Genomic DNA, 18,912 nt, shown 5'->3' with positions numbered 1-18,912 from the left:
TTGTATACCTGCTGCAGCCCCCTCCCTCATCTACTTCCAGTCCCACCCACTCTCAATCTTCTTCCTCTATGCCTTTTCTCTAGTTCCCTGAAAGGGAGGCCCTCCTCTCCTTCTATCCAACCCTAACTAATCAGGTCTCATCAAGGCTGGCTGCATCATCTTCCTCTGTGGCCTGGCAAAGCGCATCCCCCAGGGGGTGGTGAGGACCTCTGAAAGATTCTACCCATCAGGGTATAGAAGGAGATACTGAGACTCTTAGCCAAACTTTGGGCAGAGTGCCAGAATCCTTATGGTAGAAAATGGAGATAGAAAGCCCTGGAGGGGACAGGAACTCCACAAGAAGAGCAACAGAGCCAAAATACCTGGGCCCAGGGGAACCTACAGAGACTGATACTCCAACTATTGACCATACAAGGAGAGGACCTTGACCCTTTTTCCAAGGAAGCCCATTGGCTGCTCAGTTTCCAATTGGGTTCCCTAGTAAGGAGTACAGGGGCTGTCTCTGACATGAACTCAGTGTCAAAGGTTAGTTTTTTTGTTTGTTTTGCTTTGCTTTTCATGTTGTCCCACATTTATCTGTATGTTCCTTTCCTGAAATTTTTTATTACTTAATTCAATTTACATCTTGGTCATAAACTCCTCTTTCCTCTCCTGCCAGTCCCACTCTCCCTCCTGCATCCCCTCTCCCCTATTTTTCAGAACCTTTCCTGAATTTTTAAATAAAAATTTTTATTTCTAAATAAAAATACGTTGTCTGTTTGGATGATATCCTCTACTTAATATTCACTTCAGATATTCTATCCTCTTCTTGATCCATTCTATTTAAAAGCTTTCTTTTTAGTTTTCTAATGAATTGTTGAGTTTTTAAATTCTGTGTTTCTTTTAGCTCTAGTCCTTGTCAATTTTCTTATCTTCTCCTTAATGATTTCCAATCTAATTCCTAAACTGTCAATTCTCTCAGCCCTATATTTGTGTTTTCCTGGGCATTACTCAGCATTAATTTCCCTTAGTCCTTGTCCCTGAGTTTCATTTAGCTATTTCTCTTTGTCTTATTTAAAGTCTTTGAATTCTTCAATGAAGTTTCTGGTTGTTCTTTTAAATTCTGTATTCTGGATTTCATCAAGAAAATTGTCATTGGCAAAAATCTCTATAGGATTGGTGTTAAGTTTTAGAAAAGAGAATGGTTTGCTCTTTCATATGATTGGTGTTTATACAATACTATCTGTGTATGAGGGCTTCTTTTGTTAGTACTAAGTCTGATATGGACATAACAAGTTGGGGAAGAAGAGAGGATGTGCAGGCAGGTTTTGATGTAGAAGCTGTAGATGGCTTAGTTGAAATGAAATCAGGGGAATAAAGGAGACGAGGTTGGTGTACAGGATGTATTTCCTGGTCCAACCTGAGTGTGGAGTAGATATGTTTGGGTAGAAAGGTTGTATTCTTCACTAAATATATCTGTGAATGGTGGCAAATCCGGTATTATTTTTAATAAATATATATTTGTATAGAATTGAAAATAGACTGTATATTAGATATTTATTTTCTAAATAAATTATGCACTTAGAAAATTTATCTATATCTTGATGGTAGTAATAATGGCATTGCAATTCTAAGATTTTAAAAGATTTTCATCTACTTTTAATTCTGAGGAAGGGAAAGGTATGTGTAGCTATATGCCATAAAAGAAGCTGCCACAGAGGTCACAGGAGTCTGATACAACTGGAGCTAGAGTTTTATGTGGTTATGAGCCACCCATGTAGGTGCTACAAAATAATTTTTACCTTATTGTATTTAATTATTTAAGAGAGACGTGTAATCTAACTTAACTTTTTCTGAACAGAAATAACCAATGCAAAACAGTAAAAAGAATAGGTCAAAATCGTATAATATTATTATAAATTCATATGGATACCTACTTTTATGTTTGATTTTTTTTTGTAGTAAATACTCCCAAACCACTAGTGAATGAGTGCTGAAGTACCTTGAATGAGCACTTAGAATTCTGCAAGTGCATCATTAAAAAAAAAAAATACGTATACATTATGCGGCAAATCAAAAACAGTTTGTATTACTTCATCAATTTCAGACGATTAGCAGTTTGATAGGGAAAATAACATTATGTCCTTTAGTGGTAGTTGGAAAGATTATGCTCAGATGATTAAGCTGTTAGATATTTTATTTTTTATTTTACAGATACTGACTCATTTTATTTTTATCTTTTAGTTTTATTAAATTTTATTTTATGTGCATGAGTGTTTTGCCTCTGTGCATGTCTCTGCACCACATGCATGCAGTGCCCACTGAGGCCAGAAATGTTTACCAGATCCCCTGGAACTAGAGTTGCAGAGGTTGGTACTTACAATGTGGGTGCTGGGAACTGACCCCTGGTCCTTTAAAAGAGCAATTATCTCTCTTAACTGCTGAGCCACCTCTCCAGCCTTTGATCTTGACTTTTTATAATAAGGATTTTGAAACTTTATATGTCAGTCAAATTTCATTTGAGATTTTAATCTCCAGACTTTGATTTCTTCTGGATATTTCAATTTCTGCTTCCAAGCATGATGGGGCAGCAGTTAAAAACAAAATCAATGAGAAATCCAAGAAGGCAGCACAGATCCAGCACTGTGTCTGCTCAGCAGAACAGCAGTGAGAACATAGTGACCAACAGACTGAACTGTGGGTCCCAAAACACAAGTGTCTGTGTTTCCGGGGTGAAGAGAGCCCAGTTAGTCCAACCTCAGGTCACCTGGCTAATACCTAGAAAAGTTCCTGAATTCTCACAAGTGAGCAGGGTGGCTGTCACAAGGATTTCTCCTAGTGAGAGAACAGACCCTGGGCTCCTAAGTAGTCCACAGGACCATTCATCTGAGGAGAGCCTACGGCAAGTTACTGAGAACCACCTTCCAGTCTGAGACCATATCCAACAATCTGAGGAGGGATCCTGTAGGAACATCCAGGTCCTTGCCCAGGACTCTTCCCACATGCCCCTCCACTTCACAGAACTTGAGTGGGCACCAGAAATTATTAGCCAAACCCAGAGACACTAGATGTCTAAAGACCAGCATGAAAAAAGGCAGAGCAATATGGCATCTCTAGAATCCAGTTATCCCATGACAAGCAGCCTTGGATACCTTTACACAACTAAAACACAAGAAAATGACCTTAAATATATGCTCATGAAGATGAAAATGGAGGAAACAAATAAAATCCATACATAAATACAGGAAGATACAGTCAAACAAATTGAGACCTTTAAAGAAACCTGTAAAAAGGAAATTAATAAATCACTCAAGGAAATAGAGGAAAACACAAACAAACAGGTGAAGGAATAGAAAATAATCACTCAAAGAAATACAGAAAAACATAAACAAACAAATGAAGGAAATCAATCAGATTGTTCAAGATGTGAAGATGGAAATAGAAATAATAAAGAAAGCATCAACTGGGAAATCCAAAAGAAAAAGAACTTCAAGAAGAAAACAAGTACTACAGAGGTAAGCATAACTAACAGAATACAAGAGATGAAGAGAAAAAATCTCAGGTGTAGAAGATTCAGTGGACCATGGTAGCTCAGTATCTAAGTGGGTTCCCTAATAAGGGGAACAGGGACTGTCTCTGACATGAGCTCAGTGGCTGGCTTTTTGATCCCCTGCTCCTTATGGGGGCAGGCAGCCTTACCAGGACACAGAGGAAGACAATGCAGCCAGACCTGATGAGACCTGATAGGCTAGATTCAGAGGAGGACCTCCCCTATCAGTGGACTTGGGGAGGGGCATGGGATGAGGGAGAGAAGGTGGGATTGGAAGGGAATGAGGAAGGGATGCAAACTGAATAAACTATAATTTATATTAAAATTAAAAAAAATTCAATGGAAAAATTATTCATCCATCAAAGAAAATGTTAAATTTAAAAAATTCCTGCCACAAAATATCCAAGAACTCAAGAACACCATGAATGAATGAATGAATAAATAAATAAATAAATAAATAAATAGATAGATAAATAAATAAATAAATACCAACAACCCTAAGAATAATAGAAATAGAAGAAAGAGGAAACAAAACAAAACAAAACAAAATTTCTTTCCTCTCCTGTTTCCTTCCAGGCTTCTCTGTTTTGTGTGTCTTGGTCTCTAGTAAAGTTGAATATTTGGCTAACTTTTCCTGTTTACCCAAGCACTTTGTATTTTCAGAGCTAGTTATGTGTCCTAATGGTCTGAGTGTGTCCTATCAGCGTTGAAGAGGATGATGGTCTGCAACAGAAGCCTGAGGAATCTTAGTAAAGATGAGAATGTAAGGGGAGAAAATAACTTAGGCAGACAAATGGAACCATGCATAAGTCGGTAGGTTGAAATCAAGAACACATCATACTAAGCATATCTTTATTGAGGGAATTAGGGAGATCACCCAGGCTGGAGGTTTCTAATCATGATTATAAATAACTTTACATGTCTGTAGCCTATGGATATTCCTAAGTATATATTTTTCTAATCCATAAATGTGAACTAAAGTCTAAAGGTTTCAGGCCCCTGAAACTTAAAGCAACAGTTTATAAGAACAAAGCCCAATGTAGCCGTCTTCAGAAATCATGACAGAACAAATCGTTGTTTCATTGTTTGTTTTATCCAATTTGACGGGTGATCTGTCAGTTGCTTTTGAACTGGGACTCCATGAATCCTTGCCAGTCTTGATTGAGATAGCTGTCACAGAGCTGACAATGTCTGTCCTGTGTCTGCCAAGAACACTGGCCTGACCTTGTTCATCAGTGCAGATTAGCACAGCTTTACTACTGAGCATGGACAGCCTTTCTGAGACAAGCAAAAATTAAAAACTAATGAACTGTCAGAAAATAACATGGACAAGGCATTAGGCTGCTTGCAAAATGACTTTTGATCCTGTTAACCTGAATATGGTAATCCTTTCCTTCCAATATGCTAGTGTCTACTTTATGAAGTGAATTAATGGTTTGCACTTTATAATCCCACGTGCACCATTTGGAATAGAAAACAATATGCATAGTTTTATGATACCTTGTCAAACTTAGGTATTAATTAACAACATTATAGGCTACAGGAAGACATTTGAGCCTGAATACATTAGCCATTAATTCCAATAACTATGAGGATGCAAGAAGAGTGGAGAAAGAAGACCTGGTGGGAAATCAGAATGTATTATTTTGTGGGAATAGCTAACACACTGGAAACTCACGTGACAGACTCCTCTCCAAGGAAGGGGAACAGGCAATTTTGTAAAACTAACATAAGCTAATGTCTGCATTTAATGAAAAATATGATTTGAAATCCATCACTGACAACAAGTTCCATATACCAAAGAGTTTTAACCAGAAACTACTTTCTAGATGTGTCAGTGTGGAAGGGGTTAAGTCCCTTTCATTGTATTCAATTTTAGTTTACAGACCCCCAAAAAGCATATAGCAATGATTAAGGAAAGATTTAGCAATAATGGAAGTTTTTTTTTAAGTTTATTAAATGATTTTACACTTGCAAGTTATTAAAGGCCAAACATCCCATTCTTCTCTTCATTAATATTTTACATATAAGATTTTAACATGCAAAAAATACAGTTTTTGAGGTTTCTTTCTATCCTTTCACCCTAAAAACAAAATCCCTTCAAGCATATACATAACACGCTCACACACATACAACACACACACACAATTTGTACACATACACACAAATATGTGATTGTTGTGAGAAATTGTCCACGGAGAAATGTGACAAATATCTACTCACCCCAGTTAGGGAACCAAGGACATATTGAAGTATGGATACCTCCAATGCCCAGTTTAGTAAGCCAGTGAGTTACAGAAATATGGGTGAAGGGTTACTTATAGGAACAGAAATGACTCAACAGTGAATTACCAAAAGCCCAGTGCAACATGGGTGATGATTCACAAAATCTGGAAACCCACAGTTTACAACTTTCAAGCAGCTCAATGTTGGCAGTTGGAGGGTAGTTATACCAAGCAGCTCAGCTTTTCTGACAATGAGCTTCACGGTATATATATATATATATATATTACCAGGATTCAAGAGACTAGTTAATCTGGTCAGTTTCAGGAACTTCCTGGATGGAATGTTTCACTTTCCCTTAAGACATCCTGTGTCTTAGTGACTTTCGTGGCAAGATAAACTGGTTTCCCTCCCTTAGAACATACGGTTGTTTGAAAGACTTTGTAACATTCTGCATCTTAATGAGTTGCCCTCCAAAGATGAAAGGCTGTAATCTCAGACATAACTTCTGTATAACGGTGTTGTGCTCGTAGTTGTAATTATAGATAAAACATTTGTTCTTGTTGAACTTAATAACTGCACCTGCTTTTCCAAACAGGCTTTGTGAAAAAGTGCATGACTTGTGTTCTCTCATCTTTATGATGTTCCATTTAGCTGGCTTTATTTTAGCTTGCATTTACTCTGTTATAGACTATAGCAATTGCTCAGTCTGATTTAGAAGAGAAATCATCCCGTTTTTCTCACTGGTTACTTTCTACATCTGTGTAATATTATAAACTTATTTATGTTTCAGCCCTTTAATCATTTTTATTTTTTTAGGTTAGTTTTCTTAGAATAACTTCTTGTAAATGATAGGGGGATTACCAACTAAACTTGGCCTAGTAACACAAGCCTGTAACCCCTGCTCCTTGAAAGGCTAAAGTGGAAAGATTTCAAGTTCAAGGATTGCAGGGACTAGAGAGTTTAAGACCAGTCTGGACAACTTAGTGAAACAATGGAATACAGCTCAGTGTTAGAACACTTGCCTCTCAGGACAATGTTTTCAACTCAAATTTCAGTACTTAATGAAATTTTAGTTCTCACTATATTGTCATAAAAGATTTTCTATAGTCTGTGCCTATGTTATAAGAAAGAATTATAACAAATCTAACCAAATGGCTATTATTACCAAGCTTATAACATTAGTTGAACAAATTTCCCTTCAACAGTTGTCCCGGGAAGATAAATATTTGAGTTCTATATCCTATTTTGGAATATCTGATCATGGAAATACAAGTTCTCCATACAGTCAGGAGACAGAAACTCCTGTGTTTGGTAAGTTTTTAAACTTGTGATAAGAAGCATTATAGAGTATAAATGGAGGATTCTGTTGTTGGTCATCTGTCAATAAGTATTCACCATTATAACTGATTAAAGCAGTACAGCAGAGATAAGCAGAGAAAAAAGGATGGAAGAAAGGGGAGAAATGACAGAGATGGATCAAGCAACCAACCAGTACCACATGCTTCCTAGGGCAAGCTACCATTGAGCAGAAGAATGCAAATCTTTATAGATGCTGAAGGGCTGAAGCAAAGCTGCAGAGGTACCCTGACTGCAGGCTGTTGGCGTGGGCAAGTGGGCAAGCTGGTGGTGGTTATTAAGTGGCATCAGTTGTTGTTACTTTGGTTGATGTCCTACCTCCATTAGTTTCCCATCAGAAGCAAAGACAAAAAAAATAATGGAAAATATGATTTAATCATGAGCTGGCCATCTTATATATTCATTACAGAATTTACTCCTTAGTTTTTGGGGTTTTTTGGGTGGGGGTGTATCCCTGAGGGTTTATTCCTGGCTTTCTGAGTTGCTGAGCAGCAGTAATCATGCTGCATTTGTTGGCAGATGACTGAAGCTGTAGGTCAGACTTCTATTATGAAATATGGTCTGTTATCAACCACTTACAAATACAGTCATATTTAATCAATAAGATAAGTTAAATCATTTTCTTTTCTTCTTTTTTTTTCCATAATTTTATTTTTCTCATTAGTTACATTTTGTTAATTCTGTATCCCAGCTGTATCCCTCATTCCCTCCCCAATCCCACCCTCCCTCCCTCATCTCCTCCCTGCCCCTTTCCAAGTCCACTAATAGGGGAGGACCTCCTCCCCTTTCATATGACTCGCTTTTGTCAGGTATTTTCCGGACTGGCTGCAAAGTCCTCCTCTGTGGCCTATCAGTACTGCTCCTCCCTTGGGAGGTGGGGAGGTCAAACAAGGACTATTTCTAACATGAACGTTTTTCTTCTTTTTTGAGGGGGGACATTTTATTTTATTATTTTTTACAATTTATTCACTTTATATCCCAATTGTAGCCCCTTCCTTTATCTCCTACTGGTCCCACCCTCCCTTCTTCTTCCCCCCATTTCCTTTCCCTACTCCAATGAAAGGGGGAGTCCTCCTCCCCTGCCATCTGACCCTAGCTTATCAAGTCTTATTAGAATTGCCTGGATCCTCTTTGATTATTAGCGATAGGATACTGTTCAGCCCCTAGCTGACCAGACAGTGCAAAAACAAGCTTGTCCTCATTAGCCGTGTCTAGCACAGCTTTTTTTTGAAAGCACAGTTTTAAATTAAATCATTTTCAATAGCTACCTTTTTGCTTGATCCTGAAAAAGATTCTCTCTCCTTGACTATTTAAACAAGTTATTTCCAATGACACTTCCAAATCACAAAAAAATAAAGTATCTATAAATGTTCTATTTCTGCAGCCTTTCTCTCTGCATTCTATCTAGTCATGCATCTCTGTGTTAATAATTTAGAGCAAGTACAAGTATCTCTGATGAGAACTGAGAGTTAAAACAATCTGTGGATATAATAATAATTCATTAGAAGTCAGTTTAAAACTATGCCCATTTTATAGACTAATAGGAGTAGCTTCTCCTCTATGGCTCTATCATAAATTCTCCCTAAAGACTTGGTGAGCATGTGAAAGAGGGAGAAGAAAGACTGTAAGAGGCAAAGGGAGAATTATCAATTAAGCTTGGCCTAGTGACACATGCCTGTATCCCCTGCTCCTTGGGAGGCTGATGTGGCAGGATTTCAAGTTCAAGACCTGCCTAGACTACAGAATGAATATATACATGTACATACATATGTATGCGTTGTGTGAAATTGGGGGGGTGTTGTGTGTGTGTGTGTGTATTCAAAAATTTGGTGGGTATGAAATGAGAAGGACGTGAGAGGATTTGGGAGAGATGAATATGATCAAAACACATTGTACTACAACCTCAGAAAACTAAAATTATACAAAAACAAAACAAAGCAAACCATTTAATTCAAACATTAGTTCAGAATCATGAGATGTGTAAGGGAGATATTTTTCTCTGTTCGGGAGCAGACCATTTGAGAAGGGTGTGGCCAAGACAGAGCAATAGAGACGAAGTCATGCTAAAATTTTTTTTTTTTTTTATTATAAGACTTGGAGATTTAAGTCTGTTTGCATTACCAACTCCTATAAATGGAAAAGAGGAAGAACTCTGTTTCCATTTCACTCACAGTTTATGAAACAGAAGCATAAATTTGTTTTCATATTTCACATTTTCCAAGATGATCATCCTTTCTCCACAAAAAAAACTTCCTTTGTCTACCTCATTTTCTATAGAGGTGCAAAAATGTTCTTTTCTGGTTGCCAAAACATGCTCTGTCTTCATTTCTCTATTGTTGCTCATAATTTTATTAAAAATTGTTTCTCAAGCCAAGCATATAGAAATAAGACTAAGGAGGAAGAATGAAGACATTGAGGACACTCTGGGCTGTGTAGTGAGATCCTGCTTCAATAAAAATAAGTGAAAATGAAATTGTTTTCTTATCTTTAATAAATACTATTATTAATGAAAATATCATGTCCTGAACCATTTATACAATTGTCAAGTTTGTTCCTTTTGTGTTGTTAAGCTATGTGTGGGAGTTGTGTCTGGAAACATGGACAAGCACATACACATATACCTTATCAGTTTTAATAATGAAATATTTGTTATTTTATACAAATATTTATATACAGGTAGCCTGTACCTGTGTCAATTCCTTTAGCTTTTGCTTTCTTTTCAACACCATGATCATTAATGGTCCACATGAAAGGAAACATACCCTAAAGCCTATATTCATTCAAATGACAGTCTTTGGAAGATGCCGATTCAGGCAGCATTTATTGTCATATGCTATATTCGGACACTGTGCGGGGTGCTGACAAAGGACACAAAATTTTAATAGACATATTTTACTTCGTGTGAATGCTGATTGAGTCAGAATTTACAATGCCACTTGAAAATGAACCTAGCAATTGTTTGGTTTAGTGAGCAATGTGGTTAATGACATGTTTCAGAATTGTGGGACTACAGAGCAGTGATAGCAGGCTTACAGTCTGTGACAAAATGAACACAGTAGTGCCATCCCATGAGCCTCATTTTCCACATCCCTGCTGCTCCTTCCACTAGCACCAGACTCAAGTTTTTCAGAGGAACATTCTACAAGGGCCAGACTCCTGGGAGTCTCCATTTTCTCCTTAATCCTGTTTGGTGCACTCCAATGCAGATCTTAATAAATTCTAACTGTTCCATGAGGGAATCATAATGACCAGTGACTTTTAACTGAATCAATCCAAAGTTCAGCCTCTCACTGAACACTTAATGATTACTCAGTGTAGTTCAGGCAACTGTGGATCTTTATTTTCTATTCTGTTAGTTAATTTTCCACTTATAGCCCAAGATTAAGTAGAATATTTTTTATGGTCAACTCAATTTTTTCTTGGTCTTGGCATTTTATTGGGGCTTTTAATTTAGCTATGATTGTTATTAATCTTCTTCTGCTTGTGTTAGTCTGTTTTTTGTTGCCATAACAGAGTAAATTAGTTTGAATGGGATGTTTATAAGAGGAGGAAATTAACTTCTTATATATCTGAAGGCTGAAACTGTTGTAAAAGTAGTGCCAGCACTTGATGAGGCAGAGGCAAGCAGATCTTTGTGCATTTGAGGCCAGCCTGGTCTACAAGGAGTCCAGGACAGCCAACCAAGGCTATAACAGAGAAATCCTCTCTCTCTCAATCTCTCTCTCTCTCTCTCTCTCTCTCTCTCTCTCTCTCTCTCTCTCTGTGTGTGTGTGTGTGTGTGTGTGTGTGTATCATATTGATAAGGGCCTTCTCTTTATGTCATTCCATGTCAGAAAATGTGAGGGATAAGAATACATGGTAGAAGAAGGAAAGGAGAAGAGAATTCATATCTTTTATTTGGAATCTAACTGGTTTTAATAGCATTAAAACATTCCTAAGAGCAGATACCTCTTGACACAGTGCATTTTTTTCTCTACAGGAATACAACTGATAGAATGAATATACTTTGGGAGAAGGTGTTTGTTTGTAGATAGCTTTACAAGATACAGACAGGATAGTCAAACAATGGTGTCCCATACCTGAAATCTGCTCAGTCCATGAAGCCAAATGACTGGAGGATTTCTGTTAACCTACATCTTCAACTCACATTTGAAGTTCTGAAGAAGCTGGGTTCTTATATCAGTAAAGGAACACAACAAGAAGGTAATCTTTCTGTAAGATTAAAAGCAAGTAGGCACTACCACAGAAGGCCTCTAAAAGTCTCTACTGATCGAGGTATTGAAACAGAGGCTGAGACTCATAGCCAAACTTTGGGCAGAGTTCAGGGAATCTTAGGAAAAAAGGGGGAGATAGAAAGACTTGGAAGGGAAAGGAGCTCCAAAAGGAGACTAATAGAGCCATAAATCTGAGCCCTGGAGGCCCAGAAGAGAACGATACCCCAACCAAGGACAATGCATACAGAGGACCTAAAACCCTGGCTCAGATGTAGCCCATAGACTTAGTCTCCAAGTGGAGTCCCTAGTAAGAGGAGCAGGAACTTTATCTGACATGAACTCAGTCGCTAGCTCTCTGATCACATCCTCCTGAGGTGTGTTGGGGTGGTGGGGGCGTCCTTGCCAGGCCACAAAAGAAGATAATGCAATCAGTCCAGATGAGACCTGACAGGCTAGGGTCAAATATAAAGGGAGGAGGACGAGGACGACCTTCTCTATCAGTGGAATAGAGGAGGAGTAAGAGAGGAGAAGAAGGAGGGAGGGTGGGATTGGGAAGAGGCAGGGGAGGGGGCCACAGCCAGGATACAAATTAAATAAATTGAAATAAAAGATAATAATAAAAATACAGTAATAGAGACAAAAAAAAGCAAGTAGGCAAAAGGACACACACAAGAAATCAATGAAAAAATTATTTTAGTTAAGCAAAAGAGATCTAAGAAAACAGCACAAAACAAATAAACAATACTCTATGAAAGGAATTAATAGGCATTGCTAAAAATAATTCTTATAAATAATGCTCCCAATTCCCTAAGAGAGAGACAGACTAGTAGATTTTCTTAGAAAATAGGAGTCATTTTTTTTTTTGTTTCCTCCAAGCAACACTCTTTAAGATCTAGGATACGTACTACTTTAGGGCAAAAGATGGGAAAGGGTATTCTAAACCAATGGGAAAAAGCAGGCATATACCTATAATAATATCTGGCATATAGACTTCAATTAAACTCTAGTTAGAGACATGAAGAGGGTCACTTCCTACTTATAAATGAAGCTACCAAACAAAAGGACATTATAACTTTAAAAACCAAACCAAGTGCATATGATATCATAAAAGAGGTACTATTATATCCACTGCTACAAATTAACCCTAGCACAACAACAGTAGGCTCTATACCCTACTCTCAAAGATAGATCATCTGGACAAAACCAAAGAAATTTGAATTAAACATTATCATAAATCAAATGGGCCTAATGAATATCTACAACACATTCACACCATCACTCAGAAATATGTATTGCTCTCAGAATTTCATAGACTGTTCTCCAAAACTGTATACATTAACACAGGTCAAATCTCAGTGAATACAGAAAAAAATTATTAACATCCTGCACTAGCAACAGCATTAGAAAGTATAGAAAATACTCAAACTCGTGGAAACAAGCAACACATCATTAAATAATAAGTGGTTCAGAAAGAAATAAAGAAGGAAGACAAAAAATAAATCCTACAAGTGGGTGAAAATGAAAATGAAAAAGAAAAAAAAATACGTACCAAATAAAGACGATTCTAAAAGGAACATCTGCAGCTTTAAGTTCCTACATAAAAAAATTGAGATATTGAATTAGTAACTTAATGATGCACCTGAAAACAAAACAAAACAAAACAAAACAAACAAACAAAAAAAAACCAAAACAGTAGATGCAAAGAGATAGTAAAATTATGGCTACAGTTAATAAATCAATAATGAATGGAGCTAGAAAATATTATACTCTGTGGTACAACCCTAGTCAGCAAGACAAATGTCACATTTTCTTGGCCTGCCACCAGAACTTAAGAATGCAAGATTAAAGTCTCACAACAGTGTAATGCAGCCATGACCATTCAGGCCTTTACAGCCATTGAAGCAGGACAGTCTCCCCAAGCATGGTTGGCTACCATAAAAAGCTAAAATGTTATGCTCAGGATGCGAGGCTAAGCACTGCACTCAGGGTCAGCCACTTTGGACCCAGAGAAGAGCATGTCTGATTGCATGCGGGTTGATGCCCCAGGTCCCGCCTCTGAGAAAAAGGTTTCGGACAGGTCTGATGCTCGCTCTTTGGGTGGATGACACCTAAGTGAACATCAGTACAAAGTCCCAATTTATTTCTAATATCAGAGATCAGACCTCTACTCTTGCCTGATGCGTCTAAAACAAAAAGGGGGAACTGCAGAGAGCTGCATAATGCCGCGCCTTAAAAATGGAGCTGGTTTCTGCCTTCCACCTTCCCGATGGTGAGTGCTCTCTGTCATGAACAACTTCACATTTGGCTAAGGCCAAGGATCTGGCTTGCTTCCATGTATGTGGACCTATCTGCATTGCCCCCATGGCACGCTGGGGTTGGCTACCCAGAGGCTATTTAAGCTGTGGGCTGGCTTTCCCCAGGGTCAGATGATTGTTCAAGGTTCCTGAATAAACTGCATTGAAAAAAAAAAAAAAAAAAAAAAAAAAAAGAATAAGCCTTTTGCTGACTATATCATACACATTTGTCAAAGAACATGGAGAAATCAAGTTGGTACTGACCAGAAAGGTTCTCCTTGCTGTCAAGTTCTCCTAATATTAGAAGATTCTATTTGGCTTGCTGGGGTGGAAGTGGGGGAGGTGGTAGATGGAAATAATGAACAGTCTTACCCAGCTTTGTACCCTGTAAACTGCAAAAATGACTGGTATGGAAATATATCCATGACTACAATAGTGGTGCAAATGTTATGGGGCAACCAACTGCTTTTGGATTGGATTTAAGGCTTCCATCACAGAAGGAAACAGCTATCTGTTACTGTAAATCAGGTTAGCAATCCAATGATAGGGAGCTCACAGGATGCAAAGGTGACTTGTTAGTATTATTTTGCTAAATAAACACACCATCAAAATTTTCTCTAATTGCAAATCTCTATAATCCATTGTTTCCTTCAGCTCTCAGTTTATTTGCTCAGTAAATGCTCATTCATTTACAAACTCATAATTGATCAAAGTGTGGACAATGAGTAATGAGCGGTACTCAGTAACAAATGGAACATCTGTATTATCCCGACCCTCCCCATTACTTACAGAATTGTTGTAGAAGGATAGGAAAGTTGCAAAACATAGGTAAGGACCAGATCAAAATAGTTTCTTGATCATGAAAGAACCACTGTATTCATGATTGCAGTGTCTGGTTGTTTGCACATTATCAGCCCAGTCAATAGTCTAGAATAAACTGGGAAGGGGTTCATGAGTTTCCACTGCCAACTGAGGAGCTACAGACATTGATCGTTTCTGGGGAAGGGAGAGTTAGAATTTTTTTAAGTGTTTGGTTCTTGGTAAATTGACCACATTTTTATGGATACTCGAATATCCAGAAGTATATGTGAAAAACAAATTACAGTAAATAACTTATTAATTTTTTTTTACAAATGAAAGAAAATATGAAGTTGGTGGGGACATCAGAAGTTTTTACTGGATCTAGAAGGAGTTAGGGCAAGATGAGCATGGATATGATCAAAATACACTGTATGAAATTATCCAGAAATTAATAAAACTATTTTAAAAGTTTCTTTGAAACCAAAATGTGAATAGAAAGCAAACAAACCAATAACAATGAATTTCAAACTCACTAGTAGAATTAATCAAATACAAGTTTTAAAGATTTTCTCATTAACTCAGTTTAATACAGACCTATTCAGCTTCAATATGAGCCTCATTTTGGAGACATTATAAGCCAAGCTCAAAACTTTTCAAAGATGTTGTTTATACCTACTTGCTCAGTCAATATAGTACTATATTGTAACAGGAAATAATCTGAAAACTGCAGCATCCATTTCCTGTCAAGAAACCTATTACATAGAACACCCTGCAAAATCCATCACCATCTTGAGGCTGGGTGCTTCAAAAACCTAATCAGTGATAGTGGAATGTCAAGGAGAATGGATGGTCAGAAGTGAGGGAAACAAGGTAACCAAAAAATCATTGAACACAATTAACAGGGACATGCCAAACTCATGCCACACTCATGCTAAGATCATGTCCTCACATAACTGGTAGCATGAAATCCCAAGCACAGGCAGGGCAATGGATAAGCAAAGCAGCATACATTTCTTAAAAGGCATCCCTGGTGTTTTGTGCTCTTTTCTCATAATAAACCTTGGGATTCCAAACACTTGCAAAGTTCAAAAACAGAAGCTCAATGGTCAATTAAGTTGTCAAAATTCACAGAGATAGCAGGTACCAGAGAAAGGATTTTAACCTAATCCAGAGCAAAGTTAACAAGTAATATTTAAGGAAAACAGCAGCATTTCTTCAGCTCCTGGAAATGACATTCAGACTAAGGAGTTCTTTCCATTCACTAGGGACTGTGACCCCAGTACCTATTTCCAGATATGTTCCCTGTCATCGTAGTGCCTCAGCTGACAGTGCTGTCTCTTCTGTGATACCCATAGAGCCACCTACTGGGAACTCAGACTCAGAAAATGCATGCCACTGGAAAACTCCCTGCGTACAAGAAATGTGACTATATTACGGTTCTATTTGGGTAACAATCCTTTACTTTCACCAAATGGTGATGTCTAAAATATAACCTTGTTTCCATGTTCATCATCACTAAAAAGTATATATAAGATAAAACAAGCACAATTCTTGATGTCATTCTGTATCCACTGGATTACACTTAAAACCAACTACTTCAGCCTATAGCAAAGATGCTTGGAAGTATCTCTCAATTCTTCACAATGTTATTTGCACACAGGTACTGCTCCAAAATCTTTGGAAGATGCTGACACCAACCAGAGACTCTTATCAGGTGAGCTAAGAGATGTTCTCCAAGAAGAAATGAGGCATGAGAATTCTCTAACTTAATGCCTATTTCCTCTCTGCCTGCGCTATGACAGGAACCACAAGGCTAAGGCAGTGCTTGAATGTTGCAAGTAAATCATTTAAGGAACCCATCACATGAGCCTTTATCGTCCTCCTAATTGGATTTTCATTCGCCTTTAAACTTTAATTGCTCTGATTTATGAGTGGTTCACTTTAAAATGTTCTTCAAATCCTTTATAGAAGAGGTTATAAAATATGAATTCTTTCCAAATATATTATCCAGTGCTATGCATCTCTGAGGATGCATGCTAGGTCTGGAAATGTGATCCTAGAGCAGGTATTTCCTATAAATACGTAAGTAACTTGTGCAATGATTGAGTACAGGAGCTCAGCTTCATAAAAGCAGGCTTGGTTGCCAGGAGAAAGAAGCATGGGCAAAAATTCCAGGCTTGCTCCTTGGAAGCTATTTTACAAAATACTCAAGAAGGCTTAAAACTGTTTCTCAGTTTTAGATATAAAGTGAAGTTTAACATAATATGGTAAGAAGTCAATACAAGTAGATATTAAATATTTGCAAAGTTCTTATTGATTTGATTTTTCTGAAAACCAGAAACCACTGTAATTAACATCATAATATCAGAATTAAATACTTGTTTCTAGGGAAATTTAAGGTGTTATTTAGCAGGGCAGAACTTAGATAAACATTCTTTAATGTAATTTCAATAAAGCTATTATATAATTAAATCTTATCAGAACTATTGAATTATGTTACAGTTGAACAAATTGAAAGAGTTATGTTACCTTTTGTTTAAAATCATGAGCAATCGACCTAAATGGATTTCTCTATCTTTTCACAGTACTATGGGACATCTGAGAAAATTACCCTGGCAAAATGAAAGAGGAAAGCCTCTCAGAAAGAAATTAATCTTTCTTTGACTGAGCCCATTCATGCTATCCATTACTGACTTAGTAACAACCATTATTTGTTATCAAATAGTAAGCTTGTATGAGCAATTTTCCTTGCAAATGCTTAAATAGATTTATAGAGATCACCACAATGCACGTGGTACTTTGGCATCAAGGGTGGAGGGCTTCAAATAATGATATTCTTTTGTCCACAGTCCAAGCTGAGCAAAATGTCCTTTGCTGCCTCTTGCAGGTTAATTCAATACATTTACTCACATCAATTACATGCCACAGAAATTGTTTAAAATGAGAAATGGAAGAATCAAAGAATACAGGCAGAATAAATGGTCACATATAGTAATCTCACTGTGGGTTTCAGGATAAATTGTAATCAAAGCCAACAGATAGCCGAAAGAGAGAGAGAGAGAGAGAGAGAGAGAGAGAGAGAGAGAGAGAGAGGAAGAAAGGAAGGAAGGAAGGAAGGAAGGAAGAAAGAAAGAAAGAAAGAAAGAAAGAAAGAAAGAAAATGCAAATGCTATAGTCTTCTCTCATGTCTACTTCAGATGTGATTTAAATTATGAACAAAATTTACTCCAGTGGATAAAATCAGATAATTCTTTCATATATTACAGAGAGAGAAAGGCTGGGTTTGAAGAGTGCTGTGTACTTCCATGCTTTGGGAACCTATTTTCTTTGGGGATGAATGGTATGGTCTATGATAACTTTGAATCTGTAACATAGAGGAAAACATTATTAGGCAGTTCTGTAAGAGAAGCAGAATGAGGTGGGAGGACCCAGCAATCAGAAATCAAAAAAGACAGTGATCTAGAACAAGAGACAGATGGGAAATAACAAAAAGGTTGAATATATGATGTTTGGTTTATGGCGTTATTCTCCCACTAAGTTGATTGAAAAGCATTTTCAAGAGTGGATCTATTTCTCAATTGAAGTGGCTTTTTTGTCTTAACACTGCATCTGTTGTAAGCCCCTGGGAGGAATCTTGACACTTTCACACTGCAGGGACTTGGAAGGGCTAGATAAACCTAGGAAGTTTGTTGAACCTACACTTAAATGGGGCCTTGATTTATTCTATCACATTCACATTCAGAACAGAGTTATGTTGAAAACTAACATAATTCATAAGCTCTTTTGCAGGGTCAGCCTGAGGTTGTAGCGACTCACTCATTCAAGCACAAAATTAGTTTCACATGGGAAAAGTCTGTTACAGTGCAAAGCTTAGAAACAAAGTTTCATGAGAAAAAGCATCCTAGAAGGAAACAGATGGCACAGTAAAAAACATGGCTGAATGAAAGGCTAATGAGCTCTATTTACAGAGATGGGCCGAGTTAGGGGAGGCAAGCACACACAGAGGACCACAAAGCCTAGACTAGGCTTTCCTCCCAGATCTCAGGGCCAATACAACAGAGACATGTTTCCTGAGCTGTGAAGAGCGCTATGTCTCCGAAAGAAGGGAGCCAGAATGCCCAAGAAAAATATCATCCAAAATGCAATAGGGCCCCTGCTAAGGCCCATTTCTGGGGATACAAAAAGCAGGAAATGAGATGGATACTATAATCCCTTCCACACACGTCTCTGCTGTTGCCTCCATCATGTAAAGATAGCAGCAAGAAAGAAGGAAGAGAGATGGCACCAGAGAATCTCCCATGAGGCTATGCAAAATTACCTTCTACCCAGATTCAAAATACAGAAACAAAGCAAAGACAGAGGCCTGAGTCTGTATGCTACCCAGCATGGGGCAGGTAGGTAGTCGCTGTTACTTTTCCAGTGGTCAGCTCAGGTAGCTTAACAAAGTAGTGTTCAGATGTGCATTTTCTAAAAACGTGTCATTTTGTGCATG

Source organism: Meriones unguiculatus, chromosome 12 (genome assembly GCF_030254825.1).
Source record: "Meriones unguiculatus strain TT.TT164.6M chromosome 12, Bangor_MerUng_6.1, whole genome shotgun sequence".
Lineage (NCBI taxonomy): Eukaryota > Metazoa > Chordata > Mammalia > Rodentia > Muridae > Meriones > Meriones unguiculatus.
The sequence above is the reverse complement of the archived record's forward strand: the minus strand, read 5'-3'. Positions refer to the sequence as shown.